At 39.3% G+C, this 27,484-nt stretch overlaps 1 protein-coding gene across 6 annotated transcripts in view; it reads left to right on the top strand.

Annotated features, from left to right (window-relative positions):
• The first annotated feature begins 8,479 nt into the window (after positions 1 to 8,479).
• Positions 8,480 to 27,484, top strand: part of P4HA2 (prolyl 4-hydroxylase subunit alpha 2) — a 69,659-nt gene continuing 50,654 nt past the window's right edge. For 2 of the 6 annotated variants that reach the window (XR_009153113.1, XM_058166057.1), the window contains exons 1-2: positions 8,480 to 8,592; positions 9,197 to 9,242. The gene's annotated coding sequence lies outside the window, so the exon portion shown is untranslated. Of the gene's footprint in view, positions 8,593 to 8,635; positions 8,845 to 9,171; positions 9,243 to 9,352; positions 9,644 to 27,484 lie in introns of those variants that run through there. The other 4 variants (XM_058166061.1, XM_058166058.1, XM_058166060.1 and 1 more) reach the window with 4 other exon arrangements.

Genomic DNA, 27,484 nt, shown 5'->3' with positions numbered 1-27,484 from the left:
ATAAATCATAAGGATTGCCAGCAACAAGTTATAGTCATACAGTCATAAGTGGAAAGAGATTGGTGATGGGAACTATGAGACGATTAATAGTAGTGCAGATTCAGTAAATAGTCTGACAGTGTTGATGGAATTATTTGTTTAGCAGAATGATGGCCTTCGGGAAAAAACTGTTCTTGTGTCTAGTTGTTCTGGTGTGCAGTGCTCTATAGCATCGTTTTGAGGGTAGGAGTTGAAACAGTTTATGTCCAGGATGCGAGGGATCTCCAAATATTTTCACGGCCCTCTTCTTGAAATAGTAAGCAATCAAGCACCAAAGGATTCTCCCAAGATAAAAATGCCTTGGAACTTCAGGCATGTGAAACTGAAATTTCATAAAAGTACAAAAAGAGTAAGGTCTTCTGATGCCAGACCTACAATCTTCCAGATTTTTTATCCGTCCATCCATGTCTGTCTGTCTGTCTATGTATTTAATTTAGAAACTGCCCATCTCACTCACAGAGCACTCTGGGCAATGTACAATTAAAAACATAATTCTTTCTTTTTTGACACACACATGCCATGTGGGAAATAAGATTTTTATCTGGCAAATTAACAAAGTGATAATAGCCACCAGATGTATTTATTAAATTTACATATGACCTAATTCTCAATGATTCTGGCCAGTGAGCAAATCTGAGTCCACAGTCAGGAATCTATCCCCTTAATAGTGAAGAAGATTAGAAAAGGAAATGCACTGAAGATTGCTTTTATTATTTGATTTGATTTATGCAATGATATACAAAATGCTGAACTTTTAATGCTCATTGTTAGGTATTTCCAAATCATTCAAAACCTTAAAAAGAAGATATAATCCTTCAGCTGTGAATGAATCCATGTATCTGACAGATGGGATAGTTATTGGTATATAGAAATGCACTTTTATTTTCACTTTGTCATTAAATTGAACAATTCTACCAATTCGAGTACCATTTCACTAACTAAGCAGGCTGTTATATAGCTTGAATAAACTCTATTTTGTAATTTGAGTGGAAATTTGAGCTTTTATATTTCTCGTGAATGAACATGCATCTGTGGAAATCATCAGGAAGAAAAGCCAGAAATCAAAGCATGCTAATTATAGTCCTGCAGGCAACTTTTAAGGTGTATTCCTCCTGCTAAAAAACCTGTGTTTGAGCTTAGTGACTGATATATTAGAATCGGAAATTTAATTTGATTCCAGGAAAGTGGCATCACATGTCTGATTATGGCTGGTTTTGGAAGGTAAGGAAGATTATCAGGTCTTTAGGCTAGCCTTGGATATTGAAACAAGATCTGCAAAGAAAGTGATGGCAAATCACTTCCAAAACTCTGCCAATAGAACCCTATATTTCCTGAAATATACAGTTATGCAAATACAGCAAGACTGTTGTGTATTAAAACACAGGGAGGAGTACATTCCACTGGCTGGAGGACTGGATTTTGCATAGCATACCTAAGCCAAAATTGGGCATGGCTGGGATCCAAACTTGCAAAACCCTTTCAGGAATGTTAAGGGATAAACCTTCAGAATAAGAGGTTACTGGACTTAGAAGGCTATGAATTAAGATTTGGTTGGCACTGTTACCTGCGGTATGATAAAGTTAAAGTTCAACAATCATTGTGTCAGACGTGCTATTTTGAGAGTTTGGAATAAATATAAAACACAGTTTTCCACGAAGGTGCCTCTTTGGGTTTCCCCACAGGAACCCTTTTTTAGCAAAGAAATGGTGACGAGGCCGACCTGGTGGACTTATGGTAAAATAATATATTTTAACTTAGGGGACCCTACTCTCAAATCTAAGGAGGAGTAGAATCAGAAAGTCATGTATGTCATTGGTTTATATATTTCTGACTGAAAGAAAGATTTAAATTATATAAAAAGAATCATTTGCTAAAAATGAACTGGATATTCTACTGTGTGGTAGTGATGAACATTATTGCTAAAGTCTATAAAGTGTTATTGAATTTAAATCTGGAAAATGAACAAGCAAAGCTTTGTATGATTCAGTGGGGCAAGGAATTTTGCATTTAATGTAATGCTTGAACAGTGGGACAATATGTGGAATAAAGGTTTAAAGTTTACATTAAACTATAATTTAAAAGAAAATTTCTATGATGATGTATTGTTAGTATTTAACTCCAGATAAATTGTCAAGGATGTATAAAGGTACCTCAAATGAACGTCGGAAATGTAAATGTAAAGTAGGGACTTTTTATCATCTATGGTGGATGTGTGTAAAACAAAGAAATATTGGAGTAGGATTCATATCTTAATACAAAAAATTCTTAAAGTGAATATAGAAAGAAAACCAGAGACTTTTCTTTTGGGTTTAATAGAAGAAGACTTGGAAAAAAATTCGGAACTCCAATGTTGTATATGTTGACGGCAGCAAGACTACTCTATGCACAGAAATGGAAGGTCCCCTCGATTCCCACAATGGATGAATGGCTACAAAAACTGATGGAGTTAGCAGAGATGGCTAAATTGATCAAAGAAAAATATATATAAATACTTTCATTTCTACTTGGAAACTACTTCTGGATTTTGTCCTTGAGGTGGAAAAAAAATGAAACTTTGATTTTGGGGTTTCTCCATGCCTCTGATATCACAAGGCCTTTCTTGACTTGTGGATCTCGTTAGGCCTTGTGATATCAGAGGCACAGAGTGAGAGGAAGTGGATCAAGTGACATCTAAAGCATTGCTAGTAGAAAATGAAGAATGAACTCAAGCAAACACGGGTAAGAGCTACTATTAAAGCCTACCTCGTGACAATTTGTGTGATGAAACATAAATACCTCACAGCACAAATTGCCTCTGCAAATAATTGCCCAATGGCCCTCTTCAGGTTGATCTGATGTCTTCCAGGGAGGGAGGGCATGGAGGATTTGCTGATTTTTTGCCAAATAAAGTATTCAGATTTGTTCCCAGTTAGATGTTGGTGTGCACATTGGTCCAGTGGAGATGCCCAGGGCAGGTGCTTGCCTACTTATCTGAGTATGGATAGACCTTTTTGCTCTGAAGAAATGAACAGGATCCTAGAGAACATGAGTTCAGCCACCTGTGTTTTAGACATTTGTCCTTCCTGGCTGATAAAACTTCTTGGGAGGTGACATGTAGGTAGGTATGGGTGGTGGTCATACATCTATGGAGGAGAGGATGGTGCCTCAGCCCTTTAAGGATGCTGTGGTTCACCCCTTTTTAAGAAACCATCACAGTTTTTGCCTTATCTCTAAACTTCCCTTTCTGGAGAAGGTGGTTGAGACGGTGGTTGCACTGGAGCTCCAGATGATCCTGGGGGAAATGAATTATCTGGGATTTAGGCCTGGATATGGGACTTAAATAGCATTGGTTGCATTTTTAATGATCTCCGGTGGATGCAGGATGAGGGTAGTGCATCCATCCTCAGTGGCTTTCAATTCCAGTGACCATGATTCCTTCTGGAATAGGTTGGGGGACTGGAAGTGGAAAGGCATTGTGTTGCCCTGGCTTTCTTTCTTTCTTCAAGGCCATTTCTAGTTACTGTTGATTGGGAACAAGAGATTTGACCCTTGGCCCATGGTTTGCAAGGTTCCTCAAGAGTTGGTGCTTCCTCTACTCCTGTTTTAACATCTACATGAAATGGCTAGGTGAGACCATCTGTCACAATGGGTTGGGAAATCATCTATAACTGTCTGGTTCGGTTCTGCAACCCAACAAGAAAAACACAGACTTCAGAGGATAATTAGAACTGCAGAAAAAATAATTGCTACCAACCTGCCTTCCATTGAGGACCTCTATACTGCACGAATCAAGAAGAGGGCCGTGAAAATATTTACAGACCCCTCGCATCCTGGACATAAACTGTTTCAACTACTACCCTCAAAACGACGCTATAGAGCACTGCACACCAGAACAACTAGACACAAGAACAGTTTTTTCCCGAAGGCCATCACTCTGCTAAACAAATAATTCCATCAACACTGTCAAACTATTTACTGAATCTGCACTACTATTAATCTTCTCATAGTTCCCATCACCAACCTCTTTCCATTTATGACTGTATGACTATAACTTTTGCTGGCAATCCTTATGATTTATATTGATATATTGACCATCAATTGTGTTGTAAATGTTATACCTTGATGAACGTATCTTTTCTTTTATGTACACTGAGAGCATATGCACCAAGACAAATTCCTTGTGTGTCCAATCACACTTGGCCAATAAAAATTCTATTCTATTCTATTCTATTCTATTCTATTCTATTCTATTCTATTCTATTTTAATATGCTGATAATATTCAATTGTAGATCTCTGCTCATAGTGAATTAAGCAATGCTGTGACTACCTTTTCTTGGTGCTTGGAGGCTGTTGAAGTCTGGATGGGGAGCAACTGGTGAAAACTGAACCATGGCAAGATGAAGTGGCTAAGGTCTAGAGCTCATTGACTCTTGAGGAAATACCATATTTGGTTGTGGATTGGATTCAAGAGTTGCAAGCCCAGGAGAATCCCCAGACAAACTCAGTGAATAATCTAGGGATTCTCCTGGACTCTTGCTCAAGGAGCAAATGCTGGTCATGGTCAGGAGAACCTTTGCACAACTGCATATTTTATGCCAGTTACGCCCATTCCTGGACCAACAGACCTTCTCATAGTCACCCCATTCCCTGCTGTCTCCCATGTGAACTATTGTAATGGACTCTGCGTGAAGCAGCCCTTGAAGAGCATCCTCAACCTTCCATTGGCATCTATCCTGCTCAAGGTGCATTGGCCCACATGATTTTATGCAAGCCCGAGCATGCACACACACATCTACCCTTTTGCAGGAGCTGTACCGGTTACCATTTTGCTTCAGGTTGCTATTCAAAGTGCTGGTGATCACCTTTTAAACCCTCTTTGGCTTGCAGCCAGGTGATTTGAAGGACCAGCTCTTCTTAACTCCATCTATCTGGCTCACCAGAGGAGGAAGGCAGAGCATGTTGTAGATCCCCACTAGCAACCAGATCTGGTTGGACCTAGGAAAAGGGTCTTTTCTGAGGTGACTCCCTCCCTTTGGAACATCATTTCCACAGAAATAAGATTGGCCTCCACCTTGTTGCTTTTCTGCAAATCCATGATTTTTAACTCTGGATTTTTAATGTTGCATGCTGCCCAGAGTCACTATGTGTGAGTTGGGGAAGGAAGGAAGGAAGGAAGGAAGGAAGGAAGGAAGGAAGGAAGGGAGGGAGGGAGGGAGGGAGGGAGGCGGGAGGGAGGGAGGGAGGCGGGAGGGAGGGAGGGAAAAAAGTGAGTCATTTTTTATTTGCTCATGGATGGATCACTTGGGTCTTATGACAGTCCATGGTACTCAGATAGAATAGAATAGAATAGAATAGAATAGAATAGAATAGAATAGAATAGAATAGAATAGAATAGAATAGAATAGAATAGAATTTTATTGGCCAAGTGTGATTGGACACACAAGGAATTTGTCTTAGTGCATATGCTCTCAGTGTACATAAAAGAAAAGATACGTTCATCAAGGTACAACATTTACAACACAATTGATGGTCAATATATCAATATAAATCATAAGGATTGCCAGCAACAAGTTATAGTCATACAGTCATAAGTGGAAAGAGATTGGTGATGGGAACTATGAGAAGATTAATAGTAGTGCAGATTCAGTAAATAGTTTGACAGTGTTGATGGAATTATTTGTTTAGCAGAGTGATGGCCTTCGGGAAAAAACTGTTCTTGTGTCTAGTTGTTCTGGTGTGCAGTGCTCTATAGTGTCGTTTTGAGGGTAGTAGTTGAAACAGTTTATGTCCAGGATGCGAGGGATCTGCAAATATTTTCACGGCCCTCTTCTTGATTCGTGCAGTATACAGGTCCTCAATGGAAGGCAGGTTGGTAGCAATTATTTTTTCTGCAGTTCTAATTATCCTCTGAAGTCTGTGTTTTTCTTGTTGGGTTGCAGAACCGAACCAGACAGTTATAGAGGTGCAAAGGATAGTAGCTATCTGATCTATAATTCGTTCTTTTCTCTCCTTTCCATCACTCTCAATGTCCAACTTTTACAGCAATACACTATGACTGGAAAGACCATAGCATTAATTACTCTGTTCTGTGGTCTCCAGTTCTTCACGTTCAGCTCACTAAGCCTGTTCAAAGTGAGTAGATTTCAGTGCTGCTTTCAGGGTCATGGAGGCAACAGGATTCATTTCGCTAAAGCAAAGCGAACCTCCAATTCACTGTCAGAAAGTAATTTGGGTGGGCAGCAAATTGCTTCAAGCCAGCCAGGAGGAGAATCTTCTCAGATTTCTTTCTCAGGGCTGCCCAAAGTATTCCCAGCTGAGGCAACTTTGGGATGGCCGACAGCACACACCACAGTCATCCAGATCCAGCCCACATGTGATGCTGTGATATGTATTCCGCCTTATATGCTTGCATCTTGCACCTGACCGAGTCTCCAATTGTGGATTTTGAGTCATGAGATAATACATGTTTTGTTTTTTGTCTGACTTCCACCCTAGAGTTAGAGACCCAAAATTTCTCAGGGCAGAAATGTTAATTATAACAACAAACAGTTGTACAGCTCCAACTTAGACTGAAAGGACAAAAGTTAATACCCATTAAGCTATGGGAAAAACAAATATCATAAATAATTGCTGCAGGCATACAGTGGATATCTGGGCTGGGGCAACAAACCATTTTTATGTGTCTTATTTTTTTATTCAGGTAAAACAGAAAGAATAAAAATCCCATGATATTTTCCCAAGCAATAATAATCTCTTGATATCTACCCAATATATCTAGAAGAATAATGTATCTTTTCCTCATGTATATTTCTGATTTGAGATATAAACTACAATTCTACAGTTTAACATATGGGATTCTTTTTCCTTTCATTTCTCTGAAAATATTTTGCACAGGAAATGTGATGTGCATACATTCAGAAGATAAGTTTATGTTTCAGGTTTTACAATCCCCATTACTAATATTGTAGTCTGTATAAGTTAAAATGGAAGAATTGCTTTGAAGCCATCAGAACAGTTTTATTTAAGAGCATATTTTATCTTTCAGTTCAAAATCAGTGGATTTTTTCTGCTCAGAGAAAGCTCAACTTCTACATTTATTAATGACTGGAAAACTGTTATGGACTCTTTGCTGAAAAAAGAAAAAAATGAACTCTGATTTTTGGACTTGATGATTAGAAACGGTAGATTATGGAAAAAAGGAAATTATGATGTAACCTTAGAGAATAAAAAAATGCATTCAGAAGATCCAGAGCACTTTTTTGTAAGCTTTTCTTTTTGTTTCTTTGTCTTTCTTTTCAAATTCTTTTTATTCGTCCCTTACTATTTTTCTTTATTCTTCTTATAATCACCTTAAAAGTTGTTTTTCTGTTGAAAACCATGTTAATAAAAATTATTTTTAAAAAAATTAGTGGGTTACTACGGTACATACATTGCAAGAGAACTGAACCACATTATGGCTGAGTTAGTATGACATATGAAGCTATTCTTGATTTGAACTCAATCTTGGCAGCTAGAAGGTGTGTGGATTTTCCCTTCCAGCATTATGGCTGGAGAATTCTGGGAGTTGAAGTCCACATATCTTCAAGCTGCTGCCAAGGTCGAGGAACAAACAGCACTTTAGACTGATGTGGACAACAGTTTATTCAATAAGTCATGCTTACATTATGAGCATACTTGAACCCAGACACATAGGCCTATTCTGCAATTTCCACTGGGTTTTTTTCACCGTTTCTTCTGTGGAAAAGTCTGTTCATAGAGTTCCTGGCAGGAGTGAAATTCAGCAGGTTTTGGAGAACCGGTAGCGGAAATTTTGAGTAGTTCAGAGAACTGGCAAATACCACTTCTGGCTGGCCCCAGAGTGGGGTGGGAATGGAGATTTTGCAATATCCTTCCCCCAGTAGTGTGGTGGGAATAGAGATTTTGCAGTATCCTTCCCCTGGAGTGCGGTGGGAATGGAGATTTTGCAATATACTTCCCCCTGGAGTGGGGTGGGAATGGAGATTTTGCAATATCCTTCCCCTAGAGTCGGCTGGGAATGGAGATTTTGCAGTATCCTTCCCCTGGAGTGGGGTGGGAATGGAGATTTTGCAGTATCCTTCCCCCAGGAGTGGAGAGGGAATGGAGTTTTGCAGTATCCTGCCCCTGCTACGCCTCCAAGCCACGCCCACCAAACCACACCACGCCCACCAAGCCACGCCCACAGAACGGGTAGTAAAAAAAATTGAATTCCACCACTGGATAAACAGCAAGACGAGGCGAGGTCGTGAGAGTATGTTCTCAGCCTTCGAAAGTTAAGGGTGCAGCTCTTGGAAGCATTACGGCATCGCCTGAGCCTTCCCTAGGTTTTGTGCCAGAAGTGCGGGGGGGGGGGGGAAGAAGGCGGGGTTTCCGACGTGGCAACCGCTCAATAGGAGCGCAGAACGCCAAGTGCATCAGCAAAGGGAGGGCGGGACCAGAAGTGGCAGGGTCTGTTCTAGAAAACGCGGAGAGTCGCGTTGCTTGTTCTTAGGCGCGGACGCCGCTTCTTACCCCGGGCGAGGGAGAGGCTCAGGGTTCAACCTGTGGGATTCCTTGTACGTTGCGACCGTCGTATCGCCAGACTCGGCGTTTGGTTGCACCTTAGCCTCAGCCACCGGCCCGGAGCTGTTGCTGCTCCCACGCTTCCCCAGCTCTCCTCCTGCTTTGCTGCTTGCCCACAAGCTCTCCCGGCTCCTAATGACCCGTCTCCCGCTGACACGCGCCCTCTTCCTCACTCCCCCACCCCTTCCTTGCCCTTGCGCGCGGAGAGCGCCTCGGCGCGCGATCCTATACGTGCCCGCCGAGCGGTAAGACGCCCCCATCCCCGTCTCCCTCTCCACGAGCCAAGCGACGGCACTTGCGCCCAAGGCGAGCGTGTCTAGAGGATCGCCTCCCAAGGCCATCCCCTGCATGGCTCTTGCAAACCCCTGCATGGCAAGCTATAGGAACCGCGCGCCGGGGAAACCCCCGAGCTGCCGGCGACGCTTTTAATGTAGCCTGGTTAGGCGCAGCGGAGAAACGGCGGGGTTGGGTGGAGCGGGGGTGGAAATGACTTCATCCGTCGACCCGGCTGCAGCCTTGCAATGTTTCCGCGCCATAATAATAACAGCAACAATAATAATAATTTTTAAAAAACCTCCTGCTTAACTTAATTTTCAGGTAAGAGGCCGGAGAGCGGACGAGGCGAGCACGGTGGTTTCTGCAGGTAACCCTTGGAAACGCTGCCCGGGGGCGATGGCTGGGGAGGCGGGGTGGAAGGGAAGGAGAAGGCGGCGGCGGCGGCGGCAAGACAGCTATTTCTAGAAAAGCCCCGGCCGGGGAATGTTGGTGGACTTGTGGGGCGAGGTCCAAAGTTTGGGAAAGCTCAGCCTTTTTAATCGCGCGGGGAGAGGCTTAAAGTCCTGCCGCCTTCAAGAGCTTTGGCCCAAGGGAAGGTGGTCGCTCCTCTTCCTCTCCGCTTTCCTGAGTGGGGAAAAACAACCACTCGAGGGAATGACAGCGCGTCGTGACATGACCCAGGCTGCGCTTCGGAAGGCTTTCTTGCCCGAGGATAGTCGTGTGTATCGGCACGTAGGCTGAGCTTTTCGATTTGCTACATCGCAGAAGGTGAGGGGAGGGGGAGGGGGAAAGGGGGGCGGAGAGCCAAGTTTCAGGAGGGCCTTGACATTGGAGGCCAAGCACCAAATGGTAATCTAGGAAGGACAGAGGAAAAAAAATGGGTCCTGTTTAATCTCCCAATTTGTGAAGGATCTTCCAGCAGGCAGCCAGCCAAATGGTCTTGCCCTTGCAGCAAGCAATACCTATTCTAAGCAAACAGTAAAGGCGGTGGATTTATCAGCTGTGTCTTGGGAAAGAGAAGGGAATTCAGGACAATGTCTGTGGAGATTCTCAGTCATCCAGGTCATGGTTGTCCCAAAGGTGCTCCCCCCCCCACCCCCAGAGGCAAGTGGACTTTTCTGGTTTTTCATTATTATTATTATTATTATTATTATTATTATTATTATTATTATTATTATTATTATTATTATTTATTAAATTTTTATACCGCCCTTCTCCCGAAAGACTCAGGGCGGTGTACAGCCAAAAATAAAAAACAAGATATATACAATTAAAACATTAAAACATAGCAGATTATAAAGGCTGATAATTAAAATTTAGATTTAAAATATTAAAATATTAAGAAAACCCAATTAAAATTCAACACTATTATGCCAGTCCCGCTTGAATGAATAAATATGTTTTGAGCTCACGACGGAAGGTCCGAAGATCAGGCACTTGACGAAGGCCAGGGGGAAGTTCATTCCAGAGCGTCACTGCCCCCACAGAGAAGGCCCTACTCCTGGGGGCCGCCAGCCGACACTGTTTGGCGGACGGCACCCTGAGGAGACCCTCTCTGTGAGAGCGTACGCGTCGGTGGGAGGCAAAGGGTAACAAAAAAGCTCAGAGCTGAAGAAGCTTCTTGGCTTGAGAAGTGAAATGTCTTCAAAGAAAAACCAGAAAGTCCAGTTGCCTCTTGAAAATAAGCACCTTTGGGACTTTCCTCTTGTCAGTTCCTCCGATAAAGTAGGGCACTAGAGAGAAACCCAGGTGGGGCAGCGATACAAAGCCTTTTTCCTTCCATGGCTTTGATTTATTCATTATGTTTAATCTGAGCAGAGGTGAAGGTAATAATAATAAGTATATACATTATGTCTCTGGAGCTCTTGTAGGGTAATGTCAAAAGTGAAGTTGGAGGGGGAATGGAAAGCCAGAAATCCTACAATCACAGTGAGGTGTGTGGCTTTTTCCGCTTTCCACTTTCCAGTTCTGAAGTGCTTCAGAGAGGGAGTCTTGTTGCATTAGGCTTTCCCAAGTAGGATATGATTTTGGCTTAATGTGTATGTAGCCAGATATGGTTTATTCAGTGAACCATGGATAAGTAACCGTGGTTTAACAATTGCTCTGTGCAGCAGAGTTTTGATTTATGAACATGGAGATTTGAGGTCCATTTTAGGACTTCATTACATTATATAACTCCATAGAAACAATTTTCAATCTGGTATTGCACATCAGTACTGAGCTGAGACTTAAGCTAGTCAATACATTTCTAGGATCTAAATGTTGGGTATGAAGAGCTGCATACAAGATAATAGCTTTAATGATATTTGGGGGAGAGACAGTTTCACTGTGCTACAAGATACCACATTCTGTATCCCTTTTATGACCATCTTTTTGAGATTTGTGAATTAGAATATATATCATCCAGATGGCATATTTCACTGTCAGATTTATCTTCAGCCTTTCCTCTAGGACTTCTACATTCCAAAAGCATATGAAGTCAGGATTAAAAATCAACAGTGTCAGCTCCAAAGCAAACAAACATTATTTATTAAGAAAAACTATTTTTGTAAACATTATTTGTTTATGGAACTTCCGTCAATGGGTGGAATTCAAAGAGTTTGTGTGTACGTGCATATGCCTTTAATTCAGTGTTAATTCCTGGTGACTGCATGGAGTAGTTCCTGCAATTTTCTTGTTATAGTTTTTCAAAATTTGTTATTGCCTCCTTCCCATGACTGAGAGAGATTGACTAGCCAAAATTACCCAGCTGACTTTATGCCTAAGGCAGGACTAGAACCTTTTAAAAATGAAATTTGTTTAGTAAAATATGATTTGATAGATTGATAATAATTTGTTGAAGTATAATGTAAGTTTACTTTACAGACAGATTCAAACACTGACATAGAGGTTCTGCTTTAACTAAACTAATTGGAAACTAATCAAGAGAGAAGCAACCTGGAATTAAGGAGAAACTTCCTAACAGTGAGAACAATTAACCAGTGGAACAGCTTGCCTTCAGAACTTGTGGGTACTTCTTCACTGGAGGTTTTTAAGAGACTGGACAGTCAGTTTTCTGAAATGGCATGGGGTCTTCTGCTTGAGCAGGGAGCTGGACTAGAAGACCTCCAAGGTCCCTTCCAGTGCTATTCTATTCTAAGATTCTAATGAGTAAGCAAATATGCAAATATCCAAAGCATATTTCTTCCTCTTTATTTTGTTTACTTCTTCTGATTTCCATCTGTTTCCCTTTTATACCCCAGTTCATCAAATCTGTTACTTCTAACTGAATATACTATATGTCTACTGCAAAAATCCAACTGTAGTTTTTCATGCCTTTCCTGTTATTTTTCCTGTTAATCATATATTTTTGCAGTTCAGATGCAGAATGAATCATGGCCTAATTGGTATTATAAACATAGAGAATAAATATTTCTGCTGCCTTGTGGTTTTTGGTTAAAATTGGATTTAAAGTATCAGAAAGTTGTAAGAGTGGAAGCTGCAGATAAATAAGACCCTTGAGGTGTGCCATATTTTAAACTTTTATGACCAAAGAGCAGCTAAGGCTCTGACATATTTTTAAATGTTTTGGCTTAATGTGAGCTTAGTCACTAGGATTTGAAACCATGGTTTATGCTTAGTATAAGGGTGGAAGCTGAAGCCAATTTTGATTATTATTGTCAAGACTGTTTAATATCCTAAGTAATTATGGCATTCTTTGCATGACAAGAATGCCATTTTTGTATTTGATATTAATGCACAGAAATTCAAATGGAAATTATTCTTTTTTTGAGTCATTCTGTCAGTCTCCTCTATTTTATCTTGTTTACTATTAGTAACCTAGAGAGTTCCATGTTCAGGAAAAGATTCAAAGCAGACTTATTTCAGCTAAGACTTCTTTCCAAAGTTTTTACAGCTGGGATTTTACAGAACGATTTTCAGTATGATTTTCTTGAAAATCTTTCAATATTCCAAAGTTGTTTATAGACATATCTGATAGAATATTGCATATTAACACTGGACTATGACCAACAATTACATATCTACTTCTCCAAAATGTTGGCTAGCTCTAGATGGAGAACACGACTAGCTTCCTTTTCATGCTGCAATTTGAATCAACCAGATCTCTTCATATATTTGTCTTGGAGTTTTTCTCTTGGGAAAGGAGAAAGATAGAACAACCAAATTTAAAGTCATCAGAACAAAAACTCATTGCCACTTTAAAATGTCTTCCAAAACTAATCCAGTGTTAGTATTTTTAAAGCTGCAGGGCCAAGAAGTCACAAGGTTACTAACTATTAAGATAAACTCGTAAGATGATTGGTATATGGTTCCGTGGTATTCGAAAAAGCATTTGAGACACCATATACCCTAATATTTTTATTTTAGAAAACACAAAAGGATTAAATGTTTGTTTAACATTTAGTTGTTTAATTGTTTGCAGATGTGCATTAAACTTTTGGCATGGGAGGTGGTGATGCAGGCATGTGGAAGGGATGAATGTAGTGTTTTAGAGAGGCAATGTTCAATTCTGGAGCAAGACGCCAGCTGGAAGACAGTAATCTTTGGGGAAAGAGAAACACTTAGTAAAGCTGTTGGCTTTAAGAGATTAGCACAGATATTTGGTTTTAGTAGGAATTGTGGGTATGCTGCTAAACAGCTTGTGAATTCTAAAGACTTTGGGAAAGGCCTGTGCCTTCTGATGATGGATGGATGGATGAATGGATGGATAGATAGATGATGGAGGAGAGGGAGGGAGAGAGAGAGAGAGGAATATGTATGGTCTCACATTGTTAGCTGCTATTGGTTTTTAAGCTGATTTATTTTTTGCTTGCCAGTTGTGCATCTAAAATTGCACCAAGAGGACCCTTCTCTTTAACAAGCTACAGGCTCTTTCTTGCATCATCTATATCCTAATCCTGAACAGATCGTTTGGCTGCTGTAGCATCAAGTCAGAATGTTATTCTTTCCATTTGAAGGCTACCACAAAGGCAGCCTCCTCTCATAAAACCAACTTGGATTTGTTTTTTGTTTTTTTTAAATCATGAGTTAAATGTACATAATCTGAACTAAGATCATGGGAGGATTGAACATTCTTTAATGATATCCTTGATATTATTCTACTGCTCTGCTGAAGCTGTAGTAGAAATTATTGTGAGTGAGCTGTAGATTGTTTTTAAGGGATTGGAAGTTCTATACTTTTAGGATTATATACAGTTAGCATTGAATCTACGCCATTCCCCTCAATGGATAAATCTGCAAAGTGTGATATTCTGCATTTGTTTGAACATGAATTTACTCTGATCCTATAACTTTATGATTACATATTTATTAGAAACTGCAGTTTCAGTTTTAGCAAACTTTGTTAATTTCTTTGTGCAGCTGATATACTGTAATATTCAGTGCTGAGCAATACATTCAAATGTGGCGCTGAAGTTAAAAAGAATCAATTTGTTCTTTGAGGCTCACAAAGATTAATTTTGCATTGTTTTAGAATTTCAGAATACATTTATTTTTGGTTTTCTTTTCTTCAGTTTACATCATTCTTATGCAATATCAATTATCTTTTGTGTTATCTCCTCTCAGTTTAATTACTCATAAAGTGTTACAGTATCTTTTAAACTTCACATTCCATTGAAATGTCTTTTAGTTTGCAATTCTATGTATAATTTATATAGGAGTAAATCTTAGCTGAATTCAGCAGAGCTTCCTTCTAAGCAGTCAGATTATTTTTCCACTGGAGCTGCACAAACTCAGAGCATCCACATTTTTTATTTTATGGTTTGGGATTTTATAGAAGCAAAAGGCGGGTATAAATGGAAGAATAAAATAAAGAATTCATGAGCCACAGTGTGGTTTCTGAATGAAGTTGTTTCTACTTGCTGTGTCCATTTTAAAAAAAGTGTGCAAGCTTAGAGCAAGGCATCTTGACTCGCGTAACTAAATTGTTGTTTATGTAGCAGGCACTTCTTCACGGAATCAATACTGACTATACCCCTGAAACCGGTATTATGTGTCACCTGTGATTTTGGGCCTGGCATTTAATCATTTAATAGAGATGATTTTACTGGTTATGCATAGTTGTATATTTAAATGCAGTGGAAAACATTGTGTTTTAGATTAGATTTTAAATAGAAACATCAGAATTAGAAATTTCAGTTAAATAAAAATATGTTAAAGCTATAGATCAATCTCAATTTTTTCCAAGAGCTTGATTTGGTGAATGAGGAGAAAATAATCCTCAGATTAATGGGCTTGAATAACTGGCAACAAATGTGTTGAGAACTTAAGCTTGGACAGTTATAATTTGGATAATATTGATCATATATTTAGAATAGTTTGATTTAATGTAAGAGCTCTGTCATTTTAAATCAATCTTCTGTTGACACCTAAGCGAGAAAATCATAATCATAATAATAATTTAATTTTTATACCGCCCTTCTCCCGAAGGACTTTTATCACAGCCAGATAAAATCAACAATCCATGGATACAATACAAATAAAAACAATGCTAAAAAACTTATTAAATTTGGCCCCTAAATTAAAATACATCAACCATAAAATCCCATTTAAAATTACAAATACTAATACTAATTCTATGCCAGTCCTGCGCGGAAGAATAAATACGTCTTCAGCTCGCGGCGAAAAGTCCGGAGATTAGGAAGTTGACGAAGTCCTGGGGGAAGCTCGTTCCATCATTAGAGCAATTGCAAAATAGAGATGTGAAATTCATTAAATCATGAAGAAGGCTAGCATGTGAAGAAGCAAAGAACCACAAATTAGTTTCCAGAAATCTGTAAAATAGATAACAAGATTGATTTTACAAGTAGAAATGACTTGTTAATACTTCAAATGCAAAAAAATAAATAAATGTTGCTTTATTTACTGTACTTCATGTGGCCAAATATACTATATATTCCTTCACCACATTTTTATTAGTGTTTCCTTTTTGGACGCAAATTGAAAGTAAATACCTTTCTTTGCTTTGGTACAATGGTGATGTCACATTTTTATTGCTATCTCTTTTTACCTGCTTGTTTCTTAATAAGCAGGCAAAAATAACATATAACAGGCTCAACAAAAGGTTCTACAGCTTGAGTGGCTATTTCAAAAATATTTAAAGTAAATTCATAACAAAGCATATCTGTCAATGATGTTATAAATTAAATGTTTAAATTTTATTGTCCCTCTCCTGCCCATTTTCTTACTTTCTCTGGAAAAAAGAAACAGAAGAAAATGTTTTTTCTGTTGTTCCAGAATCCTTGGCAATTTTACATCTATACTCTGGGTTTTATGTAGAATTCTTACCCTGTTTTTTTCCATTTGATGGAAAACACAAGAGAAACACATATTTTTCTGCTGCTTTCCAGCTGTGCTATTTTTCTTTCTCTATTGACAACCCAGTAGTGATTATGCAAAAGCAAGATTTTAATCATACTGTAATTACTCAAATCTTTTAAAGGTTTGGAATGTTATTTGGACATTGATGGACATTGATACAATAAGATAAATTATAAGGAAAACTATTGCTACTCTTTGTAAAGGATCTTTTCACCCAATCAAGATTTTTCTTGATGTGTAAGTGACTATTAAAATAGTAACTTTAGTACTATTACTAGTACTAGTATTACTAGTAACTTTCTTCAGGCATTATCACTGAGGAGGAGAGAATGAGCGTGCCATTCTTGACTGCTAAAGAACAGCATCTGAAGGTGTGGCAGTTAGGTTGCATTCCTCTTTTAGAAGAGCAATGGAAGTGGTCAGAGAAGCGTTTGAGTGCAATTTTTATTATTTCAATATTCTTCTGTATTCCTTCCATTTAAGCACAGGTTTCACCAATAGTAACCTGCTGAAATAATTTGCCTGGATTTGTTTGACAATGAAACAATTTACAGAAAAATTATTGTGAATAGAATAGGAATAGGAATAGAATAGAATAGGAAGGGACTTTGGAGGTCTTGAGTCCAACCCCCTGCTCAGGCAGAAAACCCTATACCGGTGATGGCAAACCTATGGCATGGGTGCCACAGGTGGCCCGCGTAGCCATATCAGTGGTCACGTGAGTTCAGCTAATGAATTTCGAGCCTTCTGGGCCCACCAGAAGTAGGGAAACAGGCTGTTTCCTGCCTCCAAAGGGCCTTGAGGGTGGGGAAAGCCTGTTTTCCTCTCTCACCAGCCTCCAGAGCCTCTCTAGGAGTCTGAGGAGGCGAAAACAGCCTTCCCCACCCCCACCCCCGGAGGTCCTCCAGAGGCCGAAAACAGCCTGTTTGTCAACTTCCGGTCCCACCAGAGTGGAGGGGGGCGCATAGAATTATGGGTGTGGGCACGCGCACATGTGACACCCTCCCAGCTCCTCCTCCCTGGCATGCGATGGCAAAAAGGTTAGCCATCACTGCCCCAGACCATTTCAGACAAATGGTGGTTCAATCTCTTCTTAAAAACTCCCAGTGTTGGAGCATTCACAACTTCTGGAAGCAAGCTGTTCCACTGATTAAATGTTCTAACTGTCAGGAAATTTCTCCTTAGTTCTAAGTTGCTTCTCTTCTTGATTAGTTTCCATCCATTGCTTCTTGTTCTGCCGTCAGATGCTTTGGAGAATAGAATTGCAATGAACACTTTCCTAAACACATCCCCATCCTTAATCCCCAGGTGTTAACCCATCACCATAGTGATAATCATGGTGTCATATGTGGGTTCCTTAAATTCCCACTCCAACATGCTTTAATATCCCATAGTCAAAAGTAATTTCATCCTAGCTCCTAAATGTAATATAAGAAGTGTTCTTCCACCATTGAACAGGATAAGTTTAACATTGATTTTGTGATCTAGAGTGAGTTATAGAGTTCAGGCTTCAGTACTATCACTCATCTGCTTCTTATTAGAGAATAACAAAGGCAAGTCCCAGGAAATCTATCCAGATATTATTTTAGGACTGCTTTTTATATTATTTGTTAAAGTCAAGGCTCATGTTCTTTTCAAATAGTCACCCTGAATTTGAAATAAACAGAAGTCTTTTCACTTCTGATTGTAAAGTCTGAATCATTTAGTTCCAACTCAGTTTGTTCCTTATGCCTAAAATGAAGTAGATACTTCAAATCGTGCTAGACTTCTATAATGGCATTTAATAGACAAGGATTGCCAGTTTCTTTTCCTTTTGGGAGGGGAATTGAATTGGGACATACAAGTTTTGGATCAGAGTTGCAAGTGGTGTCTGTAATGTGTTTCAGATGGATTCAGTGGTAAAAGTGATAATTTTTTAATATGTCAGAAAGGGAAAACTTTTAAAAACATTAGGATGAAGCATATTAACTATATTTTTGCCAGTAATTTTAATTAGACCAAATCAGAACTTTTTTGTTGCTTTGGGTCTTATTTTCTGGAGTATGGTCCGCAGCTAAAATTTTAAAATACAGAGTGTTTTCCCTCAATCTGGAAAAAATTGCTTATTTGTGGATTAAACTGTTAAGTATTCTATAGTTTCAGTGTTTTTATGTGCACTTTGTCCTTAAATCTCAAGTCACAGGTGAACTTGAATAAACAGAGACATATGGAGAACATATGAACTTTCAGGATGTTTATGTTTCCACAGCTAAGATTTGAGAAACTGTACAGCTTCTTTAAACTTCTTTAAAATGGCATTAGTTTCTAGCTAATAGTGTGTGATAAGTTCCTTGTGTGCAACATACAATCAGAATGTTCAAAATGTTAAATTATTTCTTTTCATGTGGCAGGCATAGAGTTGTGATTCTAACTTTTACCCTTTGTCAATATGAACTTAGAGATACAATTTTTCATTTGGGCTAAATGAAATGTTGTATCAGAAATGAGGAACCGATGGGCTTCTGTGTATCTCCAACTCTCGGTATTTGTAGTTAGTATGACTAATGCTGAATCATTCTTCAACAGCTTCTGGAAGGCCACCTATTTTCCATCTGCGCAACTAGCTTTTTTTTTTTATTATTTGCATTTATATCCCACCCTTCTCCGAAGACTCAGGGCGGCTTACACTATGTTAGCAATAGTCTTCATCCATTTGTATATTATATACAAAGTCAACTTATTGCCCCCAACAATCTGGGTCCTCATTTTACCTACCTCATAAAGGATGGAAGTCTGAGTCAACCTTGGGCCTGGTGGGACTAGAACCTGCAGTAATTGCAAGCAGCTGTGTTAATAACAGACTATCTTAGCAGCCTGAGCCACCAGAGGCCCTTGAGAAAGAGCTCAAGCTTCAGAGGTGGGTTTTAGCAGGTTCTGACCAGTTCTGGAGAACTGGTAGCGAAAATTTTGAGTAGTTCGGAGAACTGGTAGTAAAAATTCTGACTGGCCCCGCCCCATCTATTCTCTGCCTCCCAAGTCCCAGCTGATCGGGAGGAAATGGGGATTTTGCAGTAACCTTCCCCTGGAGTGGGGTGGGAATGGAGATTTTATAGTATCCTTTCCCTGGAGTGGGGTGGGAATGGAGATTTTACAGTATCCTTCCCCTGCCATGCCCACCAAGCCATGCCACACCCACCAAGCCACACACAGAGAACTGGTAGTAAAATTTTTTGAAACCCAGCACTGATTTGCTTCCACTTTAACTTACTAGTAAGATATAGTGGCTGAGGGTGGAGGTCTGAAGGTAGACTCACACCTCCTGCCTGAGGAGCAGATGGCAGTCATGACTAGGAGGACCTATGCTCAACTTGTACTAGTTGTGCCCTTTCCTGGATTGGGAAACCCTTCTTTCAGTCACATATGCCCCAGTCATCTCCGATATGAACTACCACAATGCTCTCTACATGGAACTATTCTTGAAAAATATCCAGAAGCAGCTGCTGGTACAAAATGTAGTTGTCCATTCAGTCCTAGGGATACATATATTTAATACCTTTGCTGCATGAGCTACCTTGAGTGCTGGTCTGCTTCTAGGTCCAATTCAAAACGTTGCTTATGATCTTCAAAACCCTTCATGGCATAGGCCCAGGTTACCTAAGGAGCTGTCACATCCTTATTACATTCACCTGTCCTATCCAGTTAGGCAGAAAGGGCATGTTATGGACCCTATCAGCTAAAGAACTTTGACTAGGAGGAGAGACTTCTCTCTCATTGCCCCCACCCCATGGAACATCTTGCCCTCTAAGGTGAGGCCGGTCCCCACTATTCTGGCCTTCCAGGAGAGTGTTACGGCCTGGTTCTATTAACTAGCATGACATCTAGTTGTGATATTCCATCCTGGACATGGTTGGTAACTTGAGTGCTGTGTTTGTTTTTTTAACTTTGTTTCTGAAAACCTTTTAAGGCCATTTTATTGTAAACTACTCACTCATTTAGATAGTGAGAAGGGCAGGGTATAAATTTGTACAGTCCATCGATAAATAAAATGTAAATTAATGGTTTGTATCCTAACTAGATTTCTTCAAATCAAAGGACAGCTAGAAAAAGGAAGTATTTTTCATGTATTTCTTTTTCAGTGTTTCCTGTATTGATTCAGAGGTTTTCCTAGCCTGCTCCAAAGCAGACTTTTAAGAAATAGAACAGGCTACAAAAATTGGTTAACTGAAATTGATTAAGATAATTCCACATTTGGCAGGGACTGTCATTTTTTTAGATCAGAATATTAACTGCAAGGAATGCATGCAGAATAAATTAGCAATAATGGGAAGAAACTCATATGGTGCTGTTAGTACTTTCTTTAGCTTAGATTCCGTAGTCTATCTGAAATCCATCTGAAAATTAAAACCCTATTTTTCTGATGCACAATCCTCAAACCAAGATTCTCTTTCAGATGCTTACTCTGAACTAGTATTTTGCACAGGGCATCAGACACGATCAGAGACTCTGTGAAGCATTCAAAGAATGTACCACAAGGCTCATTGGTGTTAAAACAATTTTATTTTCGGAAAACTTGGTTTGCATACTTCTAAGGCTTTTTGTGGGACTACCCACATGTCTATGTGTGGACAGCACTTACATTGGGAATTCCAAAAAAAATGCTGCATACTCACCCAACTAAGTTTATTCATCTGCTTCATTTAAGGGCTAATTGAGAGTTGTTTTCAGGGGTGGGCTGCTGGGGGTTTGCAGGGGTTCGGGAGAACCTCTAGCTAAGATTCTGTGCAGTTCAGAGAACCCCCAAACCCGGAGTGAAATCTAACAATTTTCCCTACCGGTTCTGTGGGCGTGGCTTAATTGGTGGACGTGGCTTGGAGGGGTCAGGTGACTGAATGGGCATGGTCAATAATAATAAATAATAAAAATAATAAAGTATACAAAAGTTGGGAACGCACCGGTCTACCTTCTTTAAAAATAGAGGCACTGGTCTACCAATTGCCTTTTTTTGGGAGGCACCAGTCTACCTTCTTTAAAAATAGGGGCACCTGTCTACTAGCTGCCCACAGCGCTGATCAGCTGAAGTGCGGCCCTTTGAAGCGCCGCGGCAGTCATTTAAGGCCATTTGCAGCTATATCACCACCAAGAGTTTCAGGGAAAGAGAAGAGGAACAGCGAGGCGTGGGCGGTGGGGGGAGGCAGAGATTTTTGCTACCAGTTCTCTGAACTACCCACCCCCATTGCTACCGGATCGCGTGATCCGGTCCCAACCGGGAGCATTTCATCCCTGCCCAAATCCCACTCCTGGCTGGCCCCTTCCACCCTGCCCCTCCCCTCCCCTCTCAGGAGACCCCAAGTGGCCCGTTTTGGATGCAGGTAAGTGCAGGGTGCGCGTGGAGGCTCGGGGAGGGCAAAAAATAGGCTTACCGAACGTTCGCGAAGGCTGGAAACGGGCCAATTTCTGGCCTCCAGAGGGCCTCTGGAACCTGGGAAGACCGTTTTCGCCCTCCTGGAGGCTCGAAAAAAGCTTCCGGAGCCTGGGGAGGGCAAAAACGCTGACTAGGCCGACTAGGCCACACCTACCCAGCAACCGGGCAGACAACCTCTTGCTAACATTTTTTTTTTAATTCAAAAAGTTTTACAAAAAATTCCCCTTTCCCCAACCCCCATCCCTCCTCCCTTCACAAACCCCCCTCCCCTCTCCCCCCTGACTTCCCGGAAGAAACACAAGGTATAGTTAAAAATAAAACAAACATATGCTAAAAAAATTCCCAAAACTATTATACCAATTTTCCCTCTCTAACAAAACCAAAATCCTCCAAAAAAATAAAAAAAATTAACAATTAACAATAATAAAATATATAAATCAGTAGAACAAATTAATCCTAAAGTATTTAAAGCTAGCTAATGCGTAAAAGTCCAATCCAATTCAGAGAATATCTCCCTTATAGCTTCTATAAACATATAATTTCCCCCCCCAAATCTTTCTTACATAAGATCTTTCAAGAATATTCTATTTGCAATTCAGTAGAACACATTATATAATTTGAATACAAAAAATTACAGTATCTCAACTTTATATTCAAAATCCAATATAAATCCAAATATTTAATGTTTTATGATAGATGTGAAACATGTAATCAACCCATTTCTTCCAGATCTTTCTCACACAAAGTCTTTCAGGGACGCTAATATTTTTATCTGTTAATATTTCAAAAAAAGATTCTTTCAAGGATAATACTTTTATCTCTTGCCATTTTATTTGATGCATTAGTCTCTGTCTTTCCTTCATTACTCCTTTTAAAAAGTCAATCACAATATTTCCTGATAGTTCCTTATGTCCAACAATCCACAAGTTACTGCCATATATTCTATCAGTCCGGAAAGAAAACTCTTGGAAAGCATTAACCCTGTGAATTTTTCCAATTCGGGAGACAGCCTCTTGTAACACAGATTCAGGCATTTCATCTAAACTTAGATCATCTTGTTTATTCACGATCATATTTTCATTTTTATCCATTTTTGTTTGTACCTCCATTCCATCCAAGTACTGATTACACTGGTTAATTTCCTCCAAGCTCTCATCAAAAACATCCCCATTTTGTATCAATTCATATTTTTGAATAATTAAATACATTCTTTCTGTATAATCCTGTATAAAGTCACGAATCCATTCTTCTGAAAGAACCTTCATGGCGAAGTTCTTACGGAGAATCCCCTTATGAAATACTTAAACAAACTAATATAATCCAACAATCCACAGTCCAACACAATAAGATAAAATCTCCATTCACTTTCACATTCTCAGCAAATAAACGCCTTTTTTCCTTTAAGTATAGGAGAGCTCAATTCGTTACAATCCACAAATAATGTTTCCCAGCTTCTTAATTATGCAGCTTGCTCTTTACTTTCACTTCCTCAAACGCCATTTTAAACAATCAGTTAAAGCAAGGGGGGAAAAAAGTTTCTCTTTTTAAAAGGTGGAAGTCAGGAAATCAAAAATACTTGCAATCCAATAATTGTTCACTCGTGCTTCTTCCGTCTGCATATAGAAATCCACAAAAAGAAATCATTTGAGCAGAGGTTGACACCTTCCTCTTTTCCTGCTTTTGCAGGCGCGCACTGAAGACCGGAGATAGCAGGATTTCAATGGGATTCAAACCTTTTGGGACTTTGCATAAGAAAAACAAACCCCCTAGGGGAATCTACCACTCCCCCGTGCAGCTCTATCCTCTCTCTTTTAACCAGAGAGAGAAATCGAAGCCAGGAACAGCTGTTTTTCGCTGTTTTCACCGGCTTTTACGATATCCAGTGCGGAGTGCCTTAAGTTAGGCACCCAGCGAGAAAGGTGGGGCCAAACCGGAAGTCCCCCCTTGCTAACATTTTTGAAGCCCACCCCTGGTTTTCTTCCTCTACCAACTCCAACAAAAGGCTTAAGTTGTTCGGTCTGATACATCTTCACTCTCTTTTATGAGTTACAGTATGATGACTTGTTCCAGCTCTTTGTCTTTTTCTTCAAGCACCATTACACGATTGTATTTATTGCAAATCTGTGTTAGGTTTCTTTTGGCAAAAATATAAATATGCTAAAAATATTGTAGATCAGAAATGGGATTCCTGGCTTCTGGGTGGCGCCACCTTTCTCGCTGGGTGCTAATTTATGGCACTCCGCATTGAATATGGTAAAAGCCGGACATAACAACTGATCCCGGCTTAATTTCTCTCTCCGGTTGAAAGAGAGAGAAAGAGCAAGGGGGGGAACTGTGGTAGATTCCCTAGGGGCTTTGTTTTTGTAATGCAAAGTCCTGAAAGGTCGAATCCCCTTACCCCTCCCCCAACCTCCAGTATTCACTGCGCTCCTGAAAAAGCAGGAAAAGAGGAAGGTGTCCACTTCTGCTAGCAATTGATTTCTTTTTGTGGTTACTAAAAGCAGGCGGAACAAGCGTGAGTGAACAATTACTGGTTTGCAAGTATTTTTGATTTTCTGACTTCTACCTTTTTTTTTTTTTTTTAAAAAGAGAAATTTCTGTCCCCCCTTCAGTTTCGTTTTAGAGAAACTGAAAGCAGAGCGATACATCAAAGGGAGCTTTGCTGTTGAATCGAAACTGAATGGAGATTTTATATTATTGTGTTTGACTGTGGACTGTTGGATTATATTACGTTGTTTAAGTACTTTACAAGGGGATTCTCAGCAGGAACTTTGTCATGGAGGTTCTTTCAGAAGAATGGATTTGTGACTTTATACAGGACTACACAGAAAGTATGTATTTAATTATTCAAAAATACGAATTGATAAAAAATGGGGACGTTTTGGATGAGAGCTTGGAGCAAATTAACCAGTGCAACCATTCGGAAAATGGAATGCAGGAGATACAAATAAAAGTGGATAAATATGAAGAATTGATCGTGAAGAAACAAGGTGATGTAAAGAAGTTTTCTTTAAATAGTTTGGATGAACTGCCTGAATTTGTGCTACAGGAGATTGTCCCTCAAATGGAAAAGACTCACAAGCTTAATGTTTCCCAAGAGTTCTCTTTTGGACTGATGGAATATCGGCAGTAATTTTGGATTCTTGGACATAAGGAATTACTAGGAAATATTGTGATTGACTTTTTAAAAGGAGTAACGAAGGAAAGACAGAGATTAATGCACCAAAAAAAATGGCAAGAGACAAAAGTATTATTCTTGAAACAAGGTTTTTTTAAAATATTAATAGACAAAAATATTAGTATTCCGGAAAGACAATTTGTGAGGAATCTGGAAGAAATGGGTTGATTATATGTTTTATATCTATCATAAAAGACTAGATATTTGGATCTATACTGGATTTTGATGAGGAAGGACTAAAGTTGAATAGATATTGTAATTTTCTGTATTGAAATTTTATAAGGTGTTGCACTAAATTTTAAATAGAATATTTTCAAAAGATCTTATGTAAGAAAGACATGGGGGGGGAAATTATATGGTTATAGAAGTTATAAGGGACATATTTTTTGAATTGGATTGGATTTTTATGCTTTAGTTGGTTTTAAATACTTTAGGATTAATTTGTTCTATTGATTTATATATTTTACTATTGTTAATTGTTAAATTTTTTTTTTATTTTTTTTTTGAAGGATTTTGGTTATGTTAGGAGGAAGTCAGAGCTAGAGAAGGAAAATTGGTATAATAGTTTTGGGAGAAAATTTTCTTAGCATATGTTTGTCTTATTTTTAACTATACCTTGTGCTTGTTCCGGGAAGCCAGGGGAGAGGGGGGAGGGTATTAGTGAAGGGAGGGGGGTTGGGGGGAAAGGGGGGGAAAAAATTTTTCTTCCTCTACCAACTCCAACAAAAGGCTTAAGTTTTTCGGTCTGATACATCTTCACTCTCTTTTATGAGTTACAGTATGATGACTTGTTCCAGCTCTTTTTTCTTCAAGCACCATTACACGATTGTATTTATTGCAAATCTGTGTTAGGTTTCTTTTGGCAAAAATATAAATATGCTAAAAATATTGTAGATCAGAAATGGAATTCCTGTAAATTCAGCTTTACTGGTATTTCTTAATGTTGAAAGTCTTCTATTTCTTTGGGCTTCCTGGTTAGTTAGCCAGCTACATACTGCCTAGTTAGAGTGAACATTTATTAGAAACTTCTTCCTTAAACTCTGCCTGAATTCTTATCACCAAACTTCATATGCACGCATAATTGGAAGCTGGCTATTACGGGACTTTGCATTTGACATGAAAAGGCTATTTCAGAACATATGGGAATATAAACACAGCATGTGTGCTATTCATTAAAGTAACTTGCCTCTATGATTGCAGAATTAGTCATGTGTGAAAATACCTCTCTGCTTTAATGAGTTGTGGACAGGTGCCCCATTTGTGCTCCCACCCACTCTCTTAGAGCAAATTCAAAGCATCAGCCAGCTCTACTATCTACCTTATATTCTGTATAGAGATTTTGCAGTAGCCTCTGCTACTCAGCAGAAAACAGCTATTGTATCATAAACTGAGAAATCAGAAGTTTTCAGGACGTACCCTTTGCAATGTTTGTAAACCACCTAGACTCACTTCCCCAAATGGGTGGCATCTAAGTTGGTGAATATAATAAATCAGCTGCTCAGGAGGTAACATTTTTTAGCCCTAACATGTAAATATTCAATGTTGTTTATTATTATTATTATTATTATTATTATTATTATTATTATTATTATTATTATTATTATTATTATTATTATTATTATTATTATTATTTGTCTCTCTCTTCTGTTGAATTTAAAGCAGTTTTGCTGGCGATGGGGATGGAATATAAGGCAAGGGAGCTGTAAATTACTCATATCTCACAATAAAGTCATTGGCATAATTTTCTTGTGTAATTGTCAGTATTTGGGGGAGAAGTACAAAAATACTTTTACTCAGGATTGGATAGTGCTATGTGAAGGGCTAATTTGTGAACAATGCTGAGTCTGAACAAGCAAGACAGTATTGGTTTGTGGTAGATAACATATTCCTATAGGTTGACTAAAATATCATGCTGCAGGGCGAAGAGGAATTATGTCTTTAGTGCAGGGGTCAGCAACCTGCAGCTCTGGCTTTTTCATCCCTTTTTCATCCCCTGTTGCTTGTCGGCTCCACAATTGATAGGGCTTTCGGTTAGGACAGGTAGAGGAAAAAGGACGCCATGCTAGGGGGAGACTATGGTGGGGGAACCGAACTTCCGGTCGGCAGAGGAAAAAGGACACCGCGCTAGGAGGAAATTCTATGGTGGGGGAACTGGACTTCCGGCTGGCTCCGGAATTGAATGTAGGGGCTTCTAGTTAGGACCTTTGTGGCTCTTTGAGGGTTTAAGGTTGCTGACCCCTGTTTTAGTGTATATTGCATGGTTTCCTCTGGTCACTGGTCTTTGGGAAATGGCTAAGCCTTCCTCTGACATATGATTCTCTTGTATTTCTGTGAAACTGAAAAAAATAGGTGTCTTCAAACTATTAAAAGTAAAACATCAAATGGGATCAAATGATCTGATGTAAGTTTTTAGATATATGAGACTATTGCCTTATACACTGTAAGCCGCCCTGAGTCTTCGGAGAAGGGCGGGATATAAATGTAAACAAAAAAAAATGTTTGTTTCAATTATCTGGTCAACCTGTGTATAATATTTCATATGCTAAAGTTAAAACAGTGCCTTGAACTTGGAGGGATTTTTGGCTGCTGGACATTTTTTAACTCACTGACTGATTAAATTGGTGAGTTTTATAGCCACTCACAGAAAACTAGGCATTTACTCACTTAGTAAATTTCTTTTTAAATCCTGTTAGATATGAAAGTATCTAGA

Source organism: Ahaetulla prasina, chromosome 2, assembly GCF_028640845.1.
Source record: "Ahaetulla prasina isolate Xishuangbanna chromosome 2, ASM2864084v1, whole genome shotgun sequence".
NCBI classification, from domain to species: Eukaryota; Metazoa; Chordata; class Lepidosauria; order Squamata; family Colubridae; genus Ahaetulla; species Ahaetulla prasina.
The sequence above is the reverse complement of the archived record's forward strand: the minus strand, read 5'-3'. Positions and strand labels throughout refer to the sequence as shown.